The sequence below is a fragment of the Arachis hypogaea genome, chromosome 12 (genome assembly GCF_003086295.3).
Source record: "Arachis hypogaea cultivar Tifrunner chromosome 12, arahy.Tifrunner.gnm2.J5K5, whole genome shotgun sequence".
Classification (NCBI taxonomy): Eukaryota; Viridiplantae; Streptophyta; class Magnoliopsida; order Fabales; family Fabaceae; genus Arachis; species Arachis hypogaea.
The window spans coordinates 50,106,435-50,117,914 of record NC_092047.1 but is presented as its reverse complement, the minus strand read 5'-3'; the positions used below and the strand labels follow the sequence as shown (position 1 = coordinate 50,117,914).

The 11,480-nt window shown below is 36.7% G+C and overlaps 2 non-coding genes across 2 annotated transcripts; one reads left to right on the top strand and one right to left on the bottom strand.

Annotated features, from left to right (window-relative positions):
- The first annotated feature begins 1,359 nt into the window (after positions 1-1,359).
- LOC112731413 (small nucleolar RNA R71) lies at positions 1,360-1,467 on the top strand. The gene has a single exon (XR_003167192.1). It is a non-coding gene; the product is annotated as a small nucleolar RNA R71 (small nucleolar RNA).
- A 9,447-nt stretch (positions 1,468-10,914) lies between these two features.
- Positions 10,915-11,022, bottom strand: LOC112730832 (small nucleolar RNA R71). Its single transcript, XR_003166638.1, has one exon. It is a non-coding gene; the product is annotated as a small nucleolar RNA R71 (small nucleolar RNA).
- Positions 11,023-11,480: the final 458 nt, after the last annotated feature.

Genomic DNA, 11,480 nt, shown 5'->3' with positions numbered 1-11,480 from the left:
TCAGGGTCTACATCCTCAAACACCACCTTAGCTTTCTTGCATAGGCGAAGGATGGTGCTTGAATAGTGGAGACAAAAGTCAGGATCACTCTTCTCGGATATCTCTTGAATGTTCTTGGCTATGAGTTCATGGACTCTAATCTCTCCTCCTATCATAATGCAGTATACCATGGTGGCTCTCTTGATATTGACCTCTACAGTGTTTACACTAGGTAGGATGGATCTCCTTATAATCTCATACCATCCCTTGGCTTCCGGGATGAGGTCTCCTCTTCTAAGAAACCTTGGCATTCTATTGGAATCCCTCACCCAGTCATCCCCAATTACGCAAATATCATTGACAATCTGCTCACAATCAGGGTCGCCACTTACTCTTTCATGATAACTAGCCTCTTCAAAAGGTGTTGTTCTGAGGCCAAGAACCTTCATGATGGCCTTTGGACTGAAATCAACTTCTACACCTCTTACATAGCTCCTATAAGAGGTGTCTGGTGTGGGAAAATCGTGATCATTCATTCTTTGGTAACGGCGCTGAACGTCCCAGGAGGTCTTCCTCACTAGGATTCACGTCCTCCTCCTCCTCTTTGGGTTCGGCCACACCAAGTAAGGTAATGGCCTTGCACTCTCTTTTTGGATTCTCTTTTGTATTGCTTAGGGGAGTACTAGGAGGGGTTTCAGTGACTCTTTTACTCAGCTGGCCCACTTGTGCCTCCAAATTTCTAATGGAGGACCTTGTTTCATTCATGAAACTTAAAGTGGCCTTAGATAGATCAGAGACTATATTTGCTAAGCTAGATGGATTCTGCTCAGAATTCTCTGTCTGTTGCTGAGTGGATGATGGAAAAGGCTTGCTATTGCTAAACCTGTTTCTTCCACCATTACTAAAGCCTTGTTGAGGCTTTTGTTGATCCTTCCATGAGAAATTTGGATGATTTCTCCATGAGGGATTATAGGTATTCCCATAGGGTTCCCCCATGTAATTCACCTCTGCTATTGCAGGGTTCTCAGGATCATAAGCTTCTTCTTCAGAAGATGCCTCTTGAGTACTGTTGGATGCAGCTTGCAATCCATTCAGACTCTGAGAAATAATATTGACTTACTGAGTCAATATTTTATTCTGAGCCAATATGGTATTCAGAGTATCAATTTCAAGAACTCCCTTCCTCTGAGGTGTCCCATTACTCACAGGATTCCTTTCAGAAGTGTACATGAACTGGTTATTTGCAACCATGTCAATAAGTTCTTGAGCTTCTTCAGGCGTTTTCTTTAGGTGAATGGATCCACCTACAAAATGGTCCAATGACATCTTTGATAACTCAGACAGACCATCATAGAATATATCCAGGATGGTCCATTCTGAAAGCATGTCAGAAGGGCACTTTTTGGTCAGTGGCTTATATCTCTCCCAAGCTTCATAGAGGGATTCACCTTCTTTTTGTTTGAAGGTTTGAACATCCACTCTAAGCTTCCTAAGCTTTTGAGGAGGAAAGAACTTGGCTAAGAAAGCCGTGACCAGCTTATCCCAAGAGTTCAGGCTATCTTTAGGTTGAGAGTCCAACCATATTCTAGCTCTGTCTCTTACAGCAAACGGGAAAAGCATAAGCCTGTAGACCTCAGAGTCAACCCCATTGGTCTTAACAGTATCACAGATCTGCAAGAATTCAGTTAAGAACTGAAAAGGATCTTCGGATGGAAGTCCATGAAACTTGCAGTTCTGTTGCATCAGAGAAACTAATTGAGGCTTTAGCTCAAAATTGTTTGCTCCAATGGCAGGGATTGAGATGCTTCTTCCATGTAAATTGGAATTTGGTGCAGTAAAGTCACCAAGCATCTTCCTTGCATTGTTATTATTTTCGGCCATGTCTCCTTCTTTTTCGAAAATTTCTGTCAGATTTTCTCCAGAGAGTTGTGCTTTAGCTTCCCTTAGCTTCCTCTTCAGAGTCCTTTTCAGGTTCAGGATCAGCTTCAACAAGAATATTCTTATCCTTGTTCCTGCTCATATGAAAAAAAGAAGAAAATAGAAAAGAAGAGGAATCCTCTATGTCACAGTATAGAGATTCCTTTATGTGAGTAGAAGAAGAAAAGAATAGAAGAAGCAAAATTCGAACACCAAGAGGAAGAGAGGGTTCGAATTTTGAGATGAAGAGAAGTGTTAGTAGATAAATAAATAATTAGAAGGAGATGAGAGAGAGAAGAATTCGAAAATTAAATAAAATAAAATAAAAATATTTTTGTTTTTTCAATTTAAAATTAGTTAGAATTCGAAAATTTTAAAAAGAAAAATGAAATTAAATTAAATTAAAATTTAAAAAAATTAGTTAATTAAAAAGGAATTTTGAAAAAGAGGAAGGTGATTTTCGAAAACTAGAGAGAGATAATTAGTTTGGTGGTTTTGAAAAAAATTAAGAATCAAACAAAAAGATAAGATTAATTGAAAAAGATTTGAAAATCAATTTCGAAAAGATAAGAAGCTAGAAAAGATTTTAAAATTGATTTTGAAAAAGATGTGATTGACATTTATTTTGAAAAAGATTTGGAAAAGAAATTTAAAAAGATTTGATTTTGAAAATTAAAGTTGGTTACTTGACTAACAAGAAACAAAAAGATGTGATTTTAAAATTTAAAGATTGAACCTTTCTTACTAGGCAAGTAACAAACTTAAAATTTTTGAATCAATCACATTAATTGTTAGCATTAATTTCGAAAATATGAGATAAAAATAAGAAAAAGATTTTTGAAAATCATTTTGAAATTTTCGAAAATCATAAAAGAAAAATGAAAAAGATTTGATTTTTTTGAAAAATATTTGAAAAAGATATAATTTTTTAAAATGAAAATTTGATTTGACTCATAAGAAACAATTAAATTTAAAAACTTTTTGACTAAATCAAACCAAATTTTTTGAAAATTTATGAGAGAATGAGGGAAAGATATTTTTTTATTTTTGAATTTTTAATGAAGAAAGAGAAAAACAATAAGAAGACTCAATGCATGAAAATTTTGGATCAAAACAAATGATGCATGCAAGAATACTATGAATGTTAAGATGAACACCAAGAACACTTTGAAGATCATGATGAACATCAAGAACTTATTTTTGAAAAATTTTCAAGAAAAGAAAACATGCAAGACACCAAACTTAGAAATTTTTAATTTTTAGACACAATGAATGCAAGAATGCATTTGAAAAACAAGATGCAACACACAACAAGAAAATATGAAGATCAAACAAGAGGATTCATCAAGAACAACTTGAAGATCATGAAGAATTAAATGCATGAATTTTCGAAAAATGCAAGAAAGAGATAAACATGCAATTGACACCAAACTTATGACTTGACACTAGATTCAAGCAAGAAACATCAAATTATTTTTGGTTTTATGATTTTGTAAATTTTTTTTTTTTGGATTTTTAGAAAATTAATTGAAAAAAGAAAAATAAGAACTTCAAAATTTCTAATGAGAATTCCAGGAATCATGCAATATTAGTCTAAAGCTCCGGTCCAGGAATTAGACATGGCTTACTAGCCAGCCAAGCTTTCAGTGAAAGCTCCAGTCCAAAATACTAGACATGGCCAATGGGCAGCCAAGCTTCAGCAGATACAAATCAGGCATACAACAGCTGATTAGATGAGAATCCACGGACTCTTGTGATGATAAGTTGAAATCTCGGTCCAAAGGATTAGACATCGCTTCACAGCCAGCTAGAATTCAACAGATCATCATGAAACTCTAGAATTCATTCTTAAAAATTCTGAAGCCATAGGATAATTTATTTTTTTTTTTTGAAAATTTTTCAAAAATAAAAGAATAAAAACAAAAACCTTGAAATTAAAATAAAATTACCTAATCTGAGCAACAAGATGAACCGTCAGTTGTCCAAACTCGAACAATCCCCGGCAACAGCGCCAAAAACTTGGTGTGGGAAAATCGTGATCATTCATTCCTTGGTAACGGCGCTGAAAACTTGGCACGCACGTTCATAATCTTAGTTCTTTGTCACAACTTTGCACAACTAACCAGCAAGTGCACTGGGTCGTCCAAGTAATAAACCTTACGTGAGTAAAGGTCGATCCCACGGAGATTGTCGGCTTGAAGCAAGCTATAGTCACCTTGTAAATCTCAGTCAGGCGGATTCAAATGGTTATGGTGAATTGATAATTAAAATATAATTAAAATATAAAATAGGATAGAAATACTTATGTAGTTCATTGGTGAGAATTTCAGATAAGCGTATAGAGATGCTTTTGTTCCTCCTAAACCTCTGCTTTCCTACTATCTTCATCCAATCATTCCTACTCCTTTCCATGGCAAGCTTTATGTAAGGCATCACCGTTGTCAATGGCTACTTCCCGTCCTCTCAGTGAAAATGGTCCAAGATGCGCTGTCACCGCACGGCTAATCATTTGTCGGTTCTCGATCCTGCTGGAATAGGATTCAGTAATTCTTTTGCGTCTGTCACTATGCCCAGCACTCGCGAGTGTGAAGCTCGTCACAGCCATCCCTTCCCAGATCCTACTCGGAATACCACAGACAAGTTTTAGACTTTTCGGATCTCAAGAATGGCCGCCAATAATTCTAGCCTATACCACGAAGACTCTGATCTTACGATCAGGAGGCTAAGAGATATGCATTCAAGCTTGCGTTTATGTAGAACGGAAGTGTTTGTCAGGCACGCGTTCATAAGTGAGAATGGTGATGAGCGTCACATAATCATCACATTTATCATGTTCTTGTGTGCGAATGAATATCTTAGAGAAGAAATAGGCTTGAATTGAATAGAAAAACAATAGTACTTTGCATTAATTCATGAGGAACAGCAGAGCTCCACACCTTAATCTATGGTGTGTAGAAACTCTACCATTGAAAATACATAAGTGGTGAAGGTCCAGGCATGGCCGAATGGCCAGCCTCCAAAACGTGATCCAAGGATCAAAAGATAATCAAAAGATGTAAAAACAATAGTAAAAAGTTCTATTTATACTAAACTAGTTACTAGGATTTACAGAGATAAGTAAATGATGCAGAAATTCACTTTTGGGCCCACTTGGTGTGTGCTTGGGCTGAGCATTGAAGCTTTCATGTGTAGAGGTCTTCCTTGGAGTTAAACGCAAGTTTGTAACCTGTTTCTGGCGTTTAACTCTGCTTTGCAACCTGTTTCTGGTGTTTAACTCCAGAATAGGGCAGAGAGCTGGCGTTGAACACCAGTTTGCGTCATCTAAGCTCGGGAAAAGTACGGACTATTATATATTGCTGGAAAGCCCTGGATGTCTACTTTCCAACGCAATTGAGAGCATGCCATTTGGACACCTGTAGCTCCAGAAAATCCACTTTGAGTGCAGAGAGGTCAGAATCCAACAGCATCTGCAGTCCTTCTTCAACCTCTGAATCTGATTTTTGCTCAAGTCCCTCAATTTCAGCCAGAAATTATCTGAAATCATAGAAAAACACACAAACTCATAGTAAAGTCCAGAAATGTGATTTTTATTTAAAAACTAATAAAAATATATTAAAAACTAATCAAATCATACTAAAAACTATGTAAAAATAATACCAAAAAGCGTATAAATTATCCGCTCATCAGTGTCCTTGCTTGTATCATCCCTCATCATGTTGGCATAGAATTGTCATACAAGGTTTGCATTTATCCTTGTAAATGGACTAGTGAGGAGCTCCCATCTTCTTCTTTCAATTTTATCCTTGATTTCTTGGCACTCATCCCCTGGAAGTTAGAATGGTATCTCAGGCAATATACCTTTAGGCCTCATCCATTCAAGTTGTATTTCATGAAATACAGACTTAACCTCCAGTTATCAAAGGAAATTTCTTCAATGGGCTCCTTTCCCTTTCTCCTTTTAGAACTTAATGAGGCCACCATTGGTTGCTTTGAATAAATCCGAATAGTTGAGAAAGAAGGAGTGGTGAAGAGTGGCTAGTATGGCTTATGTAAGGTAGAGTGAGAGTATGGCTTGATGGTGAAGTCAAGTGATCAATCAAGTGAAAAAAAGAGTAAGTTGAACAAAGAAGAGCATACGGGTGTAGCTTAGAATTGAAGGAATACAAGAAGTGAAATGTGAATGCAAGAGGATGTAGATTTAAGCATGAGGTCTGAACCAACTTAAGGCTATTTATAGTGAAGGTTGTGGAGAAATGGATGATGGGGATTCAACTAGGCATGGTGGAAATGGAGGGTGTGCATGTAAGATTGAATGAAGACAAGGATTGCTTCTTTATTAGGTAGGTAAGTTCGGTCTTCAAGGTGTTCTTATAACACACCTAGCTACCCAATGTGTGGAAGGTTGTGCCTTCCAAGGAGCAACTTCCAAGAACATGTGACTTGCATTTCCTCTAAAATAGCCGAGCCTCTCCTTGGCTTGTCCTCTCCATCAATCTCCTCCTCCATATGCCTATTCACCACAACAAAACAAAATTGAATCAACTTAAATGGCGGCAAAATGAAAAGAATTAACTAACTTTTGAATTTTTGAAAATTTGGCTAAGTGTTCCTCATGAATCAACAATCAAAACGTGACTTCTTATAAGCATATATGTGACATTGGTACTTAGTGTTTGGTCATGTGGTTCAAAGAATTAAATTCAATTCCTATGATGCACATATTATGCGTATGCATCATCCTAGGTGCCTTGCACACCAAACTTGTTATCTACCATATGATTCATGCAAAAGTTAAATGAAATTCGTATCACCTTTGATTCAATCATCATGAAGACTACTTTATTTTCAAACATGAACTCAAAAAGGATGGAGAGCATGGTTTAACTTTCATGAAATTCAAGGCTTAAAACAAATTTGGCTCTCATCATTTATACTCATAGCACCTGTAGGACACCAAACTTAATATTTGGCTATGTACTTCAAGAAAATTCTTGAGTACATATCCTAAGATGTCTATATGTTCATCATGCTTGAAAACCTTCTTAAGGTGCCTTTAGGCACACCAAACCTAGAAATTAATCATATGCTTTAAAATACTAAATACAGCTATCAAATTTGTTTATGAAAGCTTGAATTCATGCTAGAAAATAATTGATTATTAACACTAAAGCAGTAAATGAAAATGCTAAACATGGGCTACCTCCCATGGAGCGCTCTTTTATTGTCACTAGCTTGGCATTTGTTCTATGTTAGAGCGGCTGATGATCATAGTGTCTCAGCTTGTCTCCTCTCATTGTGAGCTTTCTTCCAGTTTCCTATTTGATAATCTCTATATGCTCCAATGAGAGGATCTTGCTGACAGTATAGAATTCAGAAGGATGTGGAGGTGTTTCCAACTGATGATATATCAGCTTCAGCTTGTCCCCCGGAGAGAATCCTTCTGTTGGGATCTTTGATGAGCGGATAATTTATACGCTTTTTGGCATTTTTTTTAGTATATTTTTAATATATTTAGTTAGTTTTTATTATGTTTTTATTAGTTTTTAAATAAAAATCACAATTCTAGACTTTACTATGAGTTTGTGTGTTTTCCTGTGATTTCAGGTATTTTCTGACTGAAATTGAGGGACCTGAGCAAAAATCTGATTCAGAGGCTGAAAAAGAACTGCAGATGCTGTTGGATTCTGACCTCGCTGCACTCAAAGTGGATTTTCTGGAGCTACAGAGGCCCAATTGGAGCGCTCTCAATTGCGTTGGAAAGTAGACATCCTAGGATTTCCAGAAATATATAATAGTTCATACTTTGCCCGAGATTTGATGGCCCAAACAGGCGTTCCAAGTCAGCTCAAGAATTCTGGCGTTTAACTCCAAAACTGGCACAAAAGCTGGAGTTAAACGCCCAAACTGGCACAAAACCTGGCATTTAACTCCAAGAAAAGTCTCTACACATGAAAGCTTCAATGCTCAGCCCAAGCACACACCAAGTGGGCCCGGAAGAAGATTTCTGCATTAATTACTTATTTCTGTAACCCTAGGCTACTAGTTTTCTATAAATAGGACCTTTTGCTATTGTATTTTCATCTTTTACTCATACTTGGATAGACCTTTTCACGTTTGGGGGCTGGCCTCACAGCCATGCCTAGACCTTGTTGTTATGTATTTTCAACAGTGGAGTTTGTACACACCATAGATTAAGGTGTGGAGCTCTGCAATTCTTCAAGAATTAATACAAAGTACTATTGTTTTTCTATTCAACTCAAGTCTATTTCTTCTCCAAGATATTCATTCGTTCTTCAACTTGATGGATGTGATGATCCGTGACACTCATCATCATTCTCACCTATGAACATGTGCCTGACAACCACCTCTGTTCTACTAGCAATGGCTTGAATGCGTATCTCTTGGGTTTCTAATCTAAGATTGGACCTTCGTGGTATAGGCTAGAATTATTGGCGGTCATTCTTGAGATCCAGAAAGTCTAAACCTTGTCAGTGGTATTCCGAGTAGGATCTGGGAAGGGATGACTGTGACGAGCTTCAAACTCGTGATTATGGGGAATGTGACAGACGCAAAAGGATCAATGGATCCTATTCCGACATGATCGAGAACCGACAGATGATTAGCCGTGCGGTGACAGCGCATTTGGAACGTTTTCACTGAGAGGACGGGAAGTAGCCATTGACAACAATGATGCCCAACATAAAGCTTGCCATGGAAAGGAGTATGAATGATTGGAAGAAGGCAATAGGAAAGCAGAGGTTCAGGAGGAACAAAGCATCTTCATACGCTTATCTGAAATTCCAACCACAGAATTACATAAGTATCTCTATCTTTATTTTATATTTTATTTATCTTTTAATTATCAATTCTCCATAACCATTTGAATCCTCCTGACTGAGATTTACAAGGTGACCATAGCTTGCTTCAAGCCGACAGTCTCTGTGGGATCGACCCTTACTCACGTAAGGTTTATTACTTGGACGACCCAGTGCACTTGCTGGTTAGTTGTGCGGAATTGTGACAAAGTGTGATTCACGTTTAAGAGCTCCAAGTCCTTTGGCGCCATTGTTGATGATCACAATTTCGTGCACCAAGTTTTTGGGGCCGTTGCCGGGGATTGTTCGAGTTTGGACAACTGACGGTTCATCTTGTTGCTTAGATTAGGTACTTTTCAGAATTTTTAAGAATGAATTCTAGAGTTTCAAGGTGATGTTCTTAGCATCACAAAAGCTGATTGATTCTCATCAATTTAGCTGCTGAATGTAATGTCCTGCTGAAGCTTGGCCAAACATGTCTAATCTTTTTAGACTGAAGCTTTAGACTAACATTGCATGATTCCTGAAATTCTCATTAAAAGTTTTGAATCCCTTTATTTTCTTCTCCATATAAGTTTCGAAAATCACAAAAAAATTTATAAAATTATAAAAATTAAAAAATATTTTATGTTTCTTGTTTGAGTCTAGTATCAATTTTTTAAGTTTGGTGTCCTGCATGCATTGTTTATTTGATCTTAGTTGCAATTTTTATTGTTTCTCATCATTAAAAATTCAAAAATATTTTCAAAATTGTGTCTTTTCAAGTCAATAATACAAAGAATTGAAGAATCAGAACATTCAATAGAGGAATCAAACAGAAAAAGCTGGGCGTTCAAAACTCCCAGTGAAGAAGGAAAACTGGCGTTTAAACTCCAGCCAGGGTACCTGGCTGGGCGTTTAACACCCAAAAAGGTAGCATTTTGGGCGTTAAACGCCAGAATGGATGCCATTCTGGGCGTTTAACGCCAGAAGGACACAAGAGGGAAGTTTTTGTTTTTAATTCAAATTTTTTTAAAATCTTCATAATTTTTCATAATCAAATCTTTTTCAAATCACATCTTTTCAATCATATCTCTTCAAAATCAATTTCTTTCCATTTTTTTAATTTTCAAAAATCCTTGTTATAATTAATGATTTACTTCAAAATTTTCAAGTTGTTACTTGCCTATTAAGAAAGGATCAAACTTTAAATTTTAGAATCATATCTTTTAATTTCTTGTTAGTCAAGTAATCAACTTTAATTTTAAAAACTTTCTTTTTTAAATTGATTTTCAATCATATCTTCTCAATCAAATCTTCTCAATCACATCTTTTTCAAAATTAACTCTCAATCATATCTTTTTTATTTCTAATTTCAAAATTTTTTTCAAAAATCACTTAATTTCTTTCCCAATCTTAATTTTCGAAAATCATCAATTAAATTTTCAAAATTTCTTTTAATTATTTACTTTAATTTCGAAAATTCTTCCCCTCTTCTCACATCCTTCTATTTAAAGGACTAACACTCTTCCTCAAGGTACAATTCGAACTCCCTCCTTCTTTATATGTTCGAATTCTCTTCCATCTACCTCCTCCTTCTATTCTTCTTTTCCTCTGAAACCTCAAGGAATCTCTATACTATGACATAGAGGATTCCCTACTTTCTTGTTCTCTTCTCTTTCATATGAGCAGGAACAAAGATAAAGGCATAATTGTTCAAGCTGATCCTGAACCTGAAAGGACCTTGAAGAGAAAGCTAAGAGAAGCTAAAGAACATCTCTCTTTAGAGGGCCTAACAGAGCTTTTCAAGGAAGAAGAAACCATGGCAGCCGAAAACAACAATGCCAACAATGCAAGGAAGGTGCTTGGTGACTTTACTGCACCTACTCCCGACTTCTATGGGAGAAGCATCTCAATCCCTACCATTGGAGCAAACAACTTTGAGCTTAAGCCTCAATTAGTTTCTCTAATGCAACAGAATTACAAGTTTCATGGACTTCCATTGGAAGATCCTCATCAGTTCTTAGCTGAATTCTCGCAAATCTGTGATACTATCAAGACCAATGGAGTTGACCCTAAAGTCTACAGACTTATGCTTTTTCCTTTTGCTGTAAGAGACAGAGCTAGGACATGATATGACTCACAACCTAAAGAAAGCCTGAACTCTTTGGAAAAGCTAGTCAATGCCTTCTTGGCAAAGTTTTTTCCACCTCAAAAATTGAGCAAGCTTAGAGTGGAAGTCCAAACCTTCAGACAGAAGGAAGGTGAATCCCTCTATGAAGCTTGGGAAAGATACAAGCAATTGATCAGAAGATGTCCTTCTGACATGCTTTCTGATGGAGCATCATAGGTATTTTCTATGATGGTCTATCTAAACTATCCAAGATGTCATTGGATAGCTCTGCTGGAGGATCTCTTCATCTGAAGAAGACGCCTGCAGAAGCTCAGGAACTCATTGAAATGGTTGCAAATAACCAATTCATGTACACTTCTGAAAGGAATCCTGTAAATAATGGGACAAATCAGAAGAAAGGAGTTCTTGAGATTGATACTCTGAATGCCATATTGGCTTAGAATAAAATATTGACCCAACAAGTCAATATAATTTCTCAGAGTCTGTATGGAATGCAAGCAGCAACAGGCAGTACTAAGGAAGCTTCCTCTGAAGAAGAAGCTTATGATCCTGAGAACCCAGCAATGGAAGAGGTGAATTACATGGGAGAACCCTATGGAAGCACCTATGATCCTTCATGGAGAAATCATCCAAATTTCTCATGGAAGGATCAACAT